The sequence below is a fragment of the Bos taurus genome, chromosome 8 (assembly GCF_002263795.3).
Source record: "Bos taurus isolate L1 Dominette 01449 registration number 42190680 breed Hereford chromosome 8, ARS-UCD2.0, whole genome shotgun sequence".
Taxonomy (NCBI): Eukaryota; Metazoa; Chordata; class Mammalia; order Artiodactyla; family Bovidae; genus Bos; species Bos taurus.
In genome coordinates, this window is record NC_037335.1 from 17,169,457 (window position 1) to 17,184,312 (window position 14,856).

The window sequence follows — 14,856 nt, forward strand, 5'->3', positions numbered from 1 at the left end:
GTTATATTGTAGAAAGTTAAATAATAGCTTTGAGCCATAAAATTAGTCCAACATATACTGCAGTTTGTATGTATTGTCTTTTTTTTTTTTTAGATAGAGTTGAAAGGCTTCTAGTAAAGTGCTTCAATCCACTTGACAACCATGTTCCTGCCTGCTTAAGTGACTGCCTCTAGTTGCGTCCACCTGAAATATTTTTGTCCCCATGTCCATTTATCTCTACTCACACTTTGAAGCCCAACTCAATTCTCATCCTATCACTGAGAACTTACCTGAATATTTCAGTGAAAATTAAACTATAATTGAACTTTCTGTATGAACAAGAAATTCATTATGTATTTCCATCCTTTGTTATGCTCCTTAGTCACTAAGTCTTGTCCAACTCTTTTGTGATCCCATGGACTCTAACCCTCCAGGTTCCTCATCCATGGGATTTCCCAGGTAATAATACCTGGGAATGGGCTGTCATTTTCTTCTCCAGGGGATCTTCCCAACCCAGGGACTGAACCTGTGTTTCCTGCAAGTCTCCTGCATTGCAGGTGGACTCTTTACCACTGAGCCACTGGGGAAGCGATTTCTACATTAGCAATGTATAATAAACTATTTGTTTTCCATGCATGACTTGTGCTTAAATTATTCATTCTCTTATTTACTTCCTGTAAGCTCACTGAAAATCTATGACATGCTCTGAGATCTTGGACTTTATGTAATATTTCTTTGTAAAATGGGAATGGAAATTCCTATCTTTTTGAGGTTGTGGAAAATTGAATAAGATATACATAAATACATATTCAAAAGCAGAGACATTACTTTGCCAACAAAGGTCCGTCTAGTCAAAGCTATGGTTTTTCCAGTAGTCATGTATTGATGTGAGAGATGGACTATAAAGAAACCTGAGCACTAAAGAATTGATGCTTCTAAACTGTAGTATTGGAGAAGACTCTTGAGAGTCCTCTGGACTGCAAGGAGATCCAGCCCATCCATCCTAAAGGAAACCAGTCCTGAATACTCACTGATACTGAAGCTGAAACTCCAATACTTTGAAGTCACCTGATGCGAAGAACTGACTCATTAGAAAAGACCCTGATGCTGGGAAAGATTGAAGGCGGGAGGAGAAGGGGAAGGCAGAAGATGAGATGGTTGGATGGCATCACTGACTCGATGGACATGAGTTTGAGTAAGCTCTGGGAGTTGGTGATGGACAGGGAAGCCTCGCATGCTGCAGTCCATGGGTTCACAAAGAGTTGGACACGACTGAGCAACTGGACTGAACTGATGCACTATCTAAAATGTTACATATATTTACACATATGTAACTACAAAGTAATGAAAATACTTTTTAGAATAAAAAGTTTAGTCAATAATATTTGAAATTTGCACAAATCTATAATAATTCATCATTGAAAACTAGAAGTCAAGATAGGAAGTAAAGCATCTAAGGCAATTTGTTCTTCCAGTGAAAAAGTATTCCCTAGTACATTATAACAAGACTACAGTCTTATAATGTCATTAAAAGTTAAAAATCTCTTTATTTCCATTATATAACATGTGAGAATATATAATAACTTCCATTTAACAATATTAGCTGTTACTATTTATTGAGCACTTTCATGGCAGGCACTGTGCAGATGCTTGACTGTGCAGTTCATCTATTAATATATTCTATAAGGAAGACATTGTTTCCCTTATTTTGCAGTTGCTAAAACTGAGAATTAGAGAAGGTTGTTGGTCCTGGGTTACCCTAACAAGTGGCAGACCCAGGATTAAAACCCAGATTTGTCTACCTCCAGAACTCATGCTCTTAACTACTATTCTATATGTATTCCCCATTGTTCTGAAACAAATATCCTTTATATTGGATTGACCAAAAAGTTCATCTGGATTATTCCGTAAGATGGTATGGAAAAATTCAAATGTACTTTTTGGCCAACCCAATGTTGTAACCCTTTCTTCTCCTGGAAAGGCTGTTATAGTAATAACCCAATCTTCTTAGTTGATCTAAGTCTGGTTGTAGGGCTTCTATGATATGCAGTATTATCTCGAAAGAAGGAAACCCTAACAAGAAAAGTCCTATCAGTGTGGCTTACCTAGTTTTCTTCACTATACAACACTTTTTTTTATATATACTAACACTGAGCATAAGTTTTTTTTACCCCTTTAAACATTTTTTAGTTGGAGGATAATTGCTTTACAGTGTTGTGTGGTTTCTGCCGTACAACATCACAAATCAGTCATAACTATACCTATATATACATATATTTATCCCCTCCCTCTTGAGCCTCCTCCCAGCCCCCATCATCCTGCCCCTTAGGGTTGTTACAGCGCGCCAGGCTGGTCTCTCTGCGCTATACGGTAGCCCTCCCCTGGCTATCTATTTTTCACGTGGTAGTGCATATGCGTCAATGCTACTTTCTCAATTTGCCCCACCCTTTCCTTCCCCACTGTGTCCACAAGTCCATTCTCTATGTCTGTGTCTCCATTCCTTCCTGGCAAATAGGTTCACTGGTACCATTTTTTGAGCATACATTTTTAAAATCAGAATTGTATAATGTCAAAAACAATCCATTTATAAAAAAATATCTGTTCAGAACCTACCATATACAAAGCATTATTCTAGGCATTATTGAGAATGAATGGGTCCACATTCTTTTATATACCAATCTATACTGCAAATTACACAGAATTATAGTAAGGTCATTGTTTCATTTTCTTAATAAAAACCCAAGTGCCTACTAGCATTGTTCAAAGCACAGGTGTGTACCACAATTAAAAACACAAAGTCCCTTCTGTTATGGAGCTCAAATTCTAGGTGGGTTGGTGTAGGGGTGGGAGAGAATTAAATACTTAAGAATATATCATAAAGAGATAAAATTGTAAGTGCTGTTAAGAGAATAAAGCAGGCTAATATAAGTAGAGTGTTGGGGGTGGAGTTCAATTGAATGATCAGAAAAGGCTTCCCCAAGATCCTGAAAAACTGATTTGTGTGTCCAGGCAAAATGTTTAGCAGAGGGAGGTCACTAGAGGTTTTAAGCAGAGGGGAAGATTATGATCTAATTTGTATTTTAAACTTATTACCTCAAATAAAATTTCTGAATGACAAATAACATCTTATACAAAGTGAAAAGATAAGGCATGTCCTGAGAGAAGTTTTTAGGGAAATATATAGATAGATAGATAGATGTAAATAAACTATGTGATGTAACTAATTTGGATTCAAAACAGTAGTAGACAATGAACATGAACAGATAATTTGCAGAAGAAAAATTAATGTCTAATAGTTGTGTGAAAAGATACTTGATCTCACTAGTTATCATGGAAATCCCACTAAAACAACAATCTGAAAATATTTAAAGTCTGAAAATACCAAGTCCAGGAGATGACTTGGTGGGACTGTAAATGAGCACAACCACTTTAGAAAGAACTAACTAAAAATGTGATAACCTATAGTCTAGCAATTCTATACCTAGTCAATTAAAGTCGTAAGCATGAGCATAAAGTGTCACATGGCAGAGTGTTAGCTGGGGCATTATAATAGAGAAAAGTACAGAGCAACCTGAACACCAGTCGGTAGCAAAAGAGTAAAGAGTAGGTTGTGGTTTTTTCATACACTGGAATAAAGTAAATAGCACTTAAAATGAATAAATAAGATTTGTAAGAATCAACATGGACAGCTTTTTAAAAAGTAATGTTTGATTGGAAAAAGGTGTGGAATGATAGCATTTATGTAGATTTCTTAAGCACACAAAACAATTCTATATTTTGTTTATACACACTTATATGGAGTAAGAGTATAAAAACAGCCTTGAAGGATAAGCACTAAATTTAAGATAATGATTTTGGGCTACAGGGCTGAAGAAAGAAACAAAGAAAACATCACCATACATATTATATCTATTTCTATCATATTTGTAATGCCATTCGTATCTGTAAAGATAAAATATTAATAACTTACTAATTCCTGGTGGTGGGTACACTGGTATTTGTTGTTAAAATTCTTTGATTTAATATTTACTGATTTTTAATTTTTTCAATGAAATCAAAAGTATTATTACCATAGCTGTGCTTAAAGAATGGATTATAGAGAAGCAAGAGATCACTTAAGGTCCAAGTGAAACATGATGGTGGCTTGAACTAGGATTATAATTTAAAAATGCAAATAGACTAAACAGGTGATATTTTGGAGATAAAATTTTAGAAGTTGCTGTTGAATATAAGGGGTAAGGGAAAGAAATGAAGGATGTCTCTATTTTAAATGTTTTTACATATAAACTTACTTCATACTTGGAGTTTGATTTTGTTGGGAAAAAACATAGATAATATGAAATACCTGTGCAGTTTCATTAAATATCATTTAGAGTCACTTCCCTACTGGCTCAGATGGTAAAAAATCTGCCTGCAATGCCAGAGACCCAGGTTCAATCCCTGGATTGTGAAGATCCCCTGGAGAAGGGAATGGCTACCTACTCCAGTATTCTTGCCTGGAGAAGTCCATGGACAGGGGAGCCTGGCAGGCTACAGTCCATGGGGTCACAAAGAGTTGGACAACACTTGCATTTTCATAGTCACTTGAGACAGTTATTGGTTAATTTCTTCAGTTACAGAGATATGAAAATTATACTTCTGTATTTTGTTGGGAGTTGCTCTACTCCCAAGGAATACAATGGCAGCACATAAACAGAACTTGGTTAGCTCAACCTTCCCTTCATCTGGACCAGACCGTCTCTCAAGTTGCCCATGGCAGTGACTAGATCTTCAACTCTCTTAGTTATCTGTCTTGTAGTGGCAGTGCCAATGAGTATTTTAGAGGAAACTTTTGAATTCTACCCTGAATCTATATTACTATTCCCCAAATGAACAGTATGCTTGCCAGTGAAATACAGCTTTAATAAAAGTCTCAGCCACAGTTTCAATGACAAAATAGACCCTCTCATACAGACATTTTGGAGAGCCCATGTCAGTCTTAAAAGTCCTGGGTTATTCTGGGATGCTGGTCAGAATATGGCGTTTAGGCTCAAGGTGGATCATAGGGACAGAAGCTGTAACATTCACTTGAGCTTAGTCACTCAGTCATGTCCGACTCTGTGACCCCATGGGCTGTAACCCAGCAGGCTTCTCTGCCCATGGGATTCTCCAGGCCAGAATACTAGAGTGGGTTGCCATGCCCTCTTCCTGGGAATCTTCACAACCCAGGGATCAAACCCAAGTCTCCCGCATTGCAGGTAGATTCTTTACTGTCTGAGACACCAGGGAAGCCCCCAAATGTTGGAGTATCCTTCTCCAGGGTATCTTCCTGAGCCAGGAATCGAACCAGGATCTCCTGCATTGCAAGCAGATTCTTTACCAGCTGAGCTACCAGGGAAGCCCATAATATTCACTTGAGTACCTTTAATCACTTTAGAAAGTGATTATTATCCCATAAAATTTGAGAAAGCTGGTATGAAATAAATGAGATGTCAGGTCCTGAAGAACCCCTGGAAGTTTTACATGAATGCCTCAGGAAAAACATATTTTATGGTAATAAAGGTTTCATGAATTTGGCAGTGGGTTTACAAAAAGACACTTGGTTTAATTTTCCGGTATCAGTCAGTATTGACATTTACCAAGAAAAGTTATCATCATATGAACTTGCACTGCTTACTCTTCCATTAGGATTTAAGTTCAGTCTGGGGAGGAATTTTATTGGTCTTGGTCACTTCTTTATTCAATTATTAGTTGAATGAATGTGATAAACAGAAACAGACAGCCTTACCTTCTGGTATGGTTGTCTTTATATGTACAGATATGTTTTGCTTTCCTCATATGATGGACTTTATACCATTAGCAGTTCCTGTTACTGGCAATGAAATTATGACAAATAAATATGAGGATGGAAACTATAATTGGAGAGAAAGTAATTGCAGGGGGTTGTGGCATATGCTGCATAAATGATGGTTGTAATAAATTACCACAAAATTAGTGGCCTAAGGCAACATAAATTTATCTTACAGTTCTGGAAGTCAGAAGTCTGAGGGGTCTAGGCTAAAATCCTTCTGGAGGCCCTGGGGAGATTCTATTTCCTTTCCTTTCCCAGATTCTAGAGGCTGCCTGCATTTCTTGGCTCACAGCTCCTTCCTCCATCTTCAAAGAACATCAATTGCTTCTAAATCTCATGTTTTATTTCTCTGGCTTGGACCTTCTTGCCTCCTTTTTCAAGAGAAGTTTGTGATTTCACTGAGTTCACCCAGATAATCCAGAATAATCTTCCCATCTCAATCCTTACTCACAATTGCATTGTTTCTTTTGCCAAGTAAGGTAACAAGTAACTCACGGCTTCTAGGGATTAGGATGTGAACATTTAAATTCTGTGTACCATAGCCATTTTGGAAATCTTCCATTGACGTTTTCACTCTTTGCTCCTTCACTATGTTGTTTCAATGTAAAAAAACTGAAAAATTTTGAAGTCTACAGGCACATAGCAGAGTTTATGTGGAATAAACAAAATTGGAAATTTATTTCCATCTCAACCAAGAAGATCTGATTATATAACAGATGGGAGCAGGGGGACCACTACTTCTTTTATCATTTCAAAAGATGGTAATATGAGTTATAAACAATGATTTTCAAACAGTAAGACTAATCCTTACCTTATCCCCATTCCTCACCTTCTGAATATACTGAAACCTGCTTTTCAGTTAAATTCAGATGTGAGCTGAGCTTCAAAATAGCAAACTTGGTAGGGCAAGCTCTTAGCTGAAGGATGTTGCTTTTATTCTAAACATTTTTTATAGTTTCTTTTTTGGAATTGTCTTTAAAGACAGTTCACCAGACACACAGGAAAACTGGCTCGTTATTTTAAGGTCACAAGGTACTTTGCCTACTCTGTCTTCTTCCCTTCCCCATTGTTTTAATCTACTCGCCTTCATCCTTGCTCCTTCCTCTGCTGATACTAGTGCCAGAGATCTGTGAGGCTGAGAGGAAGGCCTGGGGAGCCAGAGTGCGGCTGGGAAGGGGCCAAGGAGAGCTTCACGTGGAGCTCAACAGGTAGCCGACTGCAATGTTACCTCATTTGTGTGACCCAGCCTATTTTAAACACTGTTAAATAACAATATTCGATAGTTTGCTAGGTGTCAAAAAATCATGTTGTTAAAGTAAATCCCTATTGAGTATAAATATTATTTTAAATAAAAGGTATACTAGTCAAATAGACTTTTAGATATACTGTTCTTTGATGGGAGAAATTGGGGCATTGGATGAGAGACTAGAAAAAGCTTCCCTTACATTGATATTTTTTCCAAAGAAGGTCTCAGTTTAGAGGTTTTCTTAGAATAGCTCTGTAATTCAAAGCTTTTCAACTCTGGCAATTAGAGTTTACTATCTAGATGATACACAGATAAATGAGGAAAATATTATTGACACTGGCATCATATAAAATATTTATACCATAGAATATAGGCTGCAAACTGTTTTTCAATACTAGAGTTATTAAAAGTAAGTATAATTCACAAACCTTCTGCTATTATCAATTACTGAAGTTACAGAAGATCTGGCCTGACCGATTCTTTCAGAGGCTCCATTTAGATGAAAATGTATAAATATTTTTAACTACTATGTGTATTTTTTCTTCATTTGACCAATTGAGGTTAAGTTTCAATGAAATGTATCTGTAAGAGTAATTTATTTATTTCTTTTTCAGATTTTATATTGGGGTCTAGCCAATTAACAAGCTGTGATGGTTTCAGGTGAGCAGCAAAGGGACTCAGCCATGCATACACACGCACCCAATCTTCCCCAAACTCCCCTTCTGTCCAGGCTGGCACACAACACTGAGCAGAGCTTCATGCACGCTACAGCAGGTCCTGTTGATCACCCATTTTAAACACAGCAGTGTATACATGTCCATCCCAAACTCCCTAACAAGAATAATTTCAGAGCAGTCAAAGGAAGTGCAAAAAATCCTACTTTAGATTATAATCTCACATAGGAATTTTTTTTTTGCCTTATGGGACAGTCTTCCTCTATTTTATAAAACTGCCATTTGGCTTCCTCCTGTGACTCATCCCCTTCCTATAATCAAAATAAAAAGTTCTAAATTCTAAATCTATGCTGTGCAGTTTGTAGCCACTATCCACATGTGCTATTAAGCATTTGAAATTTGGCCAGTCTGAATTGAGATTTTCTTTAGGTGTAAAATATATATCGAATCTTAGTTTTCAAAAAACTAAGATCATGGCATCTGATCCCATCACTCCATGGCAAACAGATGGGAAAACAATGGAAACAGTGACAGACTTTATTTTCTTGGGCTCTAAAATCACCACAGATGGTGATTGCAGCCATGAAATTAAAAGGCCCTTGCTCCATGGAAGAAAAGTTATCGACAAACCTAGACAAAGTATTAAAAAGCAGAAACATTACTTTGCCAACAAAGGTCCATCTAGTCAAAGCTAGTTTTTCCAGTAGCCATGTATGGATGTATGGAAGGAAATGACAATCCACTCCAGTACTATTGCCTGGAAAATCCCATGGACAGAGGAGCCTGGTAGGCTACAGTCTATGGGGTCGCAAAGAGTTGGACACGACTGAGTGACTGCAGAGTACCAAAGAATTGATGTTTTGAGCTGTGGTGTTGGAGAAGACTCTTGAGAGTCTCTTTGATTTCAAGATTAAACCAGTTAATCCTAAAGGGAATCAATCCTGAATATTCACTAGCAAGACTGCTGAAACTGAAGCTCCAATACTTTGGCCGCCTTATGCAAAGAGCCAATTCCTTAGAAAAGACCCTGGTGCTGGGAAAGACTGAAGGCAGAAGGAGAAGGGAATGACAGAGGATGAGATGTTGGATAAAAGTTCTGAATGTGAAAAGAATGGGAGGAAGATCAATGTGTTTCTGTATTGACAGGATGAAATCCAATGGAGGAAAGGCTAAAGCCATAGGAAGAAGGGGATGAAACACAGAAAATTAAGGAAGATTCAGAAGGAAGTAGTAGAAGGCAGCAGTATAGGAACTAGTCTTAGGAAGAGAGAGGCCTTCTTCAAGAAAAGAAAGACTTAGAAACTATGCTTCTAAGACATATTCTCATGAGAGAGATGCATAGGTGCTTCTTCAAACTCAAAGTCCCACGTCCTTTTAAAGTAGGGATAAAGTCGGATTATTACAAGATAGGATGAGGGGTCTGACGCTCATGGTAGTTGAAATTCCAGTGAGTTTTCCTCACTGAGGTGCAATGTGTTCGTGCTAAATCTCCTTTCGAGTCTTCATTTGGAAATGTCCTTTCTGTTTACATTTCTGAGGCTGTGACCACACTATGTCAAAACATTAGCTTGGTATGGAATTTCAGACAATCAATCCAACATACTCTTTAAAAAATTCTTTTCATCAGGTCATACTTTAATACTTACTGAAGATAAGTAAGAGATATGGCTTGTTGAGGTTACTGTTTAGGGAGGGGGATGGCAGTGCACACTGAGGTCATGAAGTTTCTTAGAAATAAACAGTCTGACAAATCAGAGTATGTGGTAAGGAAAACTTGTCCTGGAAATCTAATCTGTGGTCAAGAAAAAGATACTGGATCACAGAAATTTTGAATGTTTATTTTATGGAAGAGTTTTATCTTTTTTTTGGCTGAAGTAGGGGTATCTTGGAGATAATACAGTGGTGAGAGGTTTTGTAAGAAGTTTGCTTGCCTCCTATTATCTGTATTTCTTTCAATTAGCTGTCTCTTAGGGTCTCTTATGGATACTTCTCATGGTCTAACTGGCTATCTCTATTGTGCCACAGAAAAAGGAAAGAAGGCAACTGGACTTTTACAGCTTCACCAGAGCCCCTTCTCTGACTCTGAAATATTTCTAGCAGGAAGAGGAACTGAGCCAAGGAACACGTTCAAGGCTAGATGTCTCCAGGAAGGTAGGGCCAACTGGCAGTAAATGTCCATTTGGCCTTCTGATAACCACCATGAGCAAGGCACGGGGCTTTTGTGACATTTAAAGCCAAGAGCTCTAGTACACTGCAGAGATTTAGGCTTCATCCATCCATCTACTGTTTGGCACTTTTGTTATTTCCTCCCAAGGGATGCTTGCTTTTCTCTGTAGGCTACATGGGAAGTTAGAGAGGCTGGAAAAGCAATTTTCTCTTCCTCTGCTTCTTAACCATTTCCCCTACTCCTGAGACACAAAGCCCCTGCTTTGTCCTTGGCTGGGGGGGATGGGGTGGTGCTGGTTGGCCTCTAAGGTGGCCCTCCCCCACTCCAGTAAACTGAGGGAAAGTTCATTTTAACAAGAAGCTATTTAAACACTGAGAGAGGCTTTTAAAAATGAACTACAGTTTACTTTGATAAAAAAATTCAGGTTGAGCTTATGGACTACATCAAATACTTTCACCTTCAGCACTGGTGGTGTAGTGGCGAGCACAGCTGCCTTTCAAACAGTTTCACCTTCACGTTAATCAAGACTTCCTTTAGTAGGGTGAATTTATCTGTTGAAAGTGACAACACAGAAATGAGCTAATATTTCAGTTTGGCTAGTCATAGTTCTTTCTTGATCTATACCAAATACAATTCTAATCAATTAAGTTTGCTTTCTTTCATGGTGCCACTATGTTGTTACCATGGTAAAAATACTGTTTTACAAAAAGATTTTGAAATAAAACAGTAATTTTGAAAATCTCATTTTAGTTTTTATATTTTTTCTTGTGAAATGCTTACCTAGTGTTATTTAAGCCTCTTTTAGGTAGAAGACCACTCAATTCTCTGACTCATGCTTCCTCCAAACTCTCTTCTACACTGGACTCTCCAGTGGGTGTTATTTTCCCTCCTATGACACAACTTCTCTTTATGCGTAACCACTCTTGACTTGAAGGAGAATAAAGTTGACCAAGCAGAACAGCCTATTTATCAACTAGGCTATTTATACACACGTTATTCCTATGTCCCTTGAGATTATACAGTTAGTTTCAGAGCAGTAATTCATTACAATATGTTATGAGGAAAGATACTGAGGCAGCAAAATATAATCTATTATCTACTAAAAATAAGCAGTAAGAATTCAGTTCAGTTCAGTTCAGTTCAGTTGCTCAGTCGTGTCCGACTCTTTGCGACCCCATGAATCGCAGCACGCCAGGCCTCCCTGTCCATCACCATCTCCCGGAGTTCACTCAAACTCACGTCCATCGAGTCGGTGATGCCATCCAGCCATCTCATCCTCTGTCGTCCCTTTCTCCTCCTGCCCCCAATCCCTCCCAGCATCAGAGTCTTTTCCAATGAGTCAGCTCTTTGCATGAGGTGGCCAAAGTACTGGAGTTTCAGCTTTAGCATCATTCCTTCCAAAGAAATCCCAGGGCTGATCTCCTTCAGAATGGACTGGTTGGATCTCCTTGCAGTCCAAGGGACTCTCAAGAATCTTTTCCAACACCACAGTTCAAAAGCATCAATTCTTCGGTGCTCAGCTTGAATTAACCTTTTGTTATTACAAAGTTATAGTAAGTATTTTAATAGAATTTTTTAAATTATATTTTTTAGCATGAAAACACATTCTGCACTGTGTTCCTAATTAAAACACAAGAAAATTTTTAGTTATAGTGATGAAGGCAGTTTGGTTTACTTAAAACAACTAAAACAAATGTATGTAGTGCACGGTCAGTGTGGATAATGCCAATGATGGCGAGAGTGCAGGCAAGCAAGCATTCCTGCACACTGCTATTCGTGTCATGTTCCTGAGGGCAATTTGTGTCAAAAGGCCTTGGACTCTTGCTTTTGACTCTTTGAGCCAATCCTGTGAGTTAAGCACTATTATTCCATTTTATAGACGAAGAAATGAAACTCAGAGACTAAGTAACTTCCCTAGGTCATATGAAAAGTTAGCAGTGGAGCTGTGGTTCAAACTCAGTTACATAATTCAAAGCTTACGCCTAACCACACCCCACTAACCTCATTCAATACATGGTGTTTGTTTTCAGAAAGTATTCCTATAAATAAAATAATATACAGCAATTTAACATGTTGTTGTACAAGAGTATATAATGACATGAATAAATGTTTGCAAAACTATAAACAGCAAAAGTTTAAGAACAGTATGATCTTAATTTAAAAAATATATATAAATATATAATGAAAAATAGGTATGTATGACATGTATATAGACGCACATCTTAAAAGACTAATGTGATCAGAAGTAATTTTCTTCATTTTATCTGTCGTTCCTAAATTTTCTACCTTTGTATTAAAAGCTGTCTTTTTAAAGATGCTCAATCTCAGTTCTCAAACTGTGAATCTGCGATTTAAAGACACAACCTGCTTTTATTTTAAAAGGTAGATAAAAATGAAAGATACATTAATTTTAAATTAGATCACCACAGTTCCCTAGTAGTCTGTCAGTTTCTTCTTACTTCAAGTATAAATGTTCTTATTTATTAAGGTTGTTCATGCTGGAATCATATAGCTAAAGGAAACAACTACAGAGAAATTGGGCAGCAAGAGCCCCTGGAGCTTCTCTTAACTGATCTTTCATCTCCAGTGTGAACAGCCTGACTCCACGCTCTAATTCTCTTACCCTGCCTGAATTTTACGCTGTAACACGAAACCAGAATACGGTCCAAACCAGGGACTCCCATTAGTGAAAGAGTATAAAGAACTCATGTTTATTTACTGATAAAGATAATGGTGGGAAAAACAAAGATTTTGCTAACTTTCCGATGTTGATCTTCATTAGTGAGACTATTCAGCATGTTTGTTCAGTCTGCAGCTTCTTTCCATACAACTCACAAGGTGTTATTTTAACAGGAATGAAACTCACTGAGCAATGTGACTGCCTGAGGAAGAGCCGGTTTAAGCAGATAGTAGCCTCCAGGTCTATCCTAGCAGAGAGAATATTCTTGTTGGATTTGTTGAAAAGCTCTGAGAGGAAGGAAGAGACATTAGTAAGAATTTCCCTCAGATAACACATTTTAGTTTAAAGAAATCCTGCTTAATTATGTTCCCCAAATATCATATATGAATAATTTAGAATGGAAGTTGGGAATTTTGCTTTTTTCAAGAAATTTTCAATCTTTTTCTGCCAAACTTCACAATGTTATAATACAAACACACATATATAATGACGAGGCAATTTTCCTCCTATTTTCTCTCTGAGTAAAGACTGGTTAAGTTCTAGCTCAATGATTACAGCAGAGCTGTCTCAACTATCATATGTCCTTCCTACAAGTTCAAGTATTAACTGTATATATGTTTTTAATTTGAATTTTTATTGCATGTCTAACTATTATATGTACATCACAGATAATTTTGAGAAAGTACCAGAAAGTTCAGTGAAGATGAAAAGACCCACAATCCCACTACTCAGAAAAAACTGTAATATTAATAGTATATATTCTTCTTGAACTTATTGCACATTAACATATTAAGGGTTCTGAGCAGACAAGAAGAGAATAATTTACCTTTGTTTAAAATAATGCTTCCCTACAGATGGCTAACAAACACATGAAAAGATGCTCAACATCACTCATTATCAGAGAAATGCAAATCAAAACCACTATGAGGTACCATTTCACACCAGTCAGAATGGCTGCGATCCAAAAGTCTACAAGCAATAAATGCTGGAGAGGGTGTGGAGAAAAGGGAACTCTCTTACACTGTTGGTGGGAATGCAAACTAGTACAGACACTATGGAGACCAGTGTGGAGATTCCTTAAAAAACTGGAAATAGAACTGCCTTATGATCCAGCAATCCCACTGCTGGGCATACACACTGAGGAAACCAGAAGGGAAAGAGACACGTGTACCCCAATGTTCATCGCAGCACTGTTTATAATAGCCAGGACATGGAAGCAACCTAGATGCCCATCAGCAGATGAATGGATAAGAAAGCAGTGGTACATATACACAATGGAGTATTACTCAGCCATTAAAAAGAATACATTTGAATCAGTTCTAATGAGATGGATGAAACTGGAACCTATTATACAGAGTGAAGTAAGCCAGAAAGAAAAACACCAATACAGTATACTAACGCATATATATGGAATTTAGAAAGATGGTAACAATAACCCTGTGTACGAGACAGCAAAAGAGACACTGATGTATAGATCAGTCTTATGGACTCTGTGGGAGAGGGAGAGGGTGGGGAGATTTGGGAGAATGGCATTGAAACATGTATAATATCATGTATGAAACGAGTCGCCAGTCCAGGTTCGATGCACGATACTGGATGCTTGGGGCTGGTGCACTGGGATGACCCAGAGGGAGGGTATGGGGAGAGAGGAGGGAGGAGGGTTCAGGATGGGGAACACAGGTATACCTGTAGCGGATTCATTTTGATATTTGGCAAAACTAATACAATATTGTAAAGTTTAAAAATAAAATAAAATTTAAAAAAAATAAAATAAAATAATGCTTCCCAAATTCCTTTGACTATGAATCCTTTGATGGTATAACACCTATTAGAAACCTGAAGAACTCAGGATCTAAGGAACATATTTTATGAATGCCACCTTAATGTATGTATCAGTGTGCAGAATCTTCAGCCATACTAGTAATCCCGAGTTAATCAAATTCAACAAGCTTCACCCTTCTACCTAAACTCACACAGAACTAAAATTGAATAATTTAATGATAAATATTTACTTCAGGTAAGGAACATGCATGGGAACTTTCACCATATGTAAACTGTATCTCAATAAAGCCTTTTAAAAAAGAAACTAATATGCTTGTGTTTCATGAAAACTGAGAAGTAGAATAACTTGAGGAATGCAAGATCAGAGCAAAGGAAGGATAGTTTTAAAGAATACTTTATTCTGGGAAAAGTGACTCATTCTTCCCAAAAAAGAGGATACATCTTCAGTTCCATAATGTCTCCCCAGATTGACATGATACATTTCTACCTCTTCCACCT

General features: G+C 37.5%; 1 protein-coding gene across 1 annotated transcript in view; it reads right to left on the minus strand.

Moving 5' to 3' along the window:
- Positions 1-14,856, minus strand: part of IFT74 (intraflagellar transport 74) — a 124,475-nt gene that overhangs the window by 16,313 nt on the left and 93,306 nt on the right. The gene's annotated exons all lie outside the window — the stretch shown is intronic.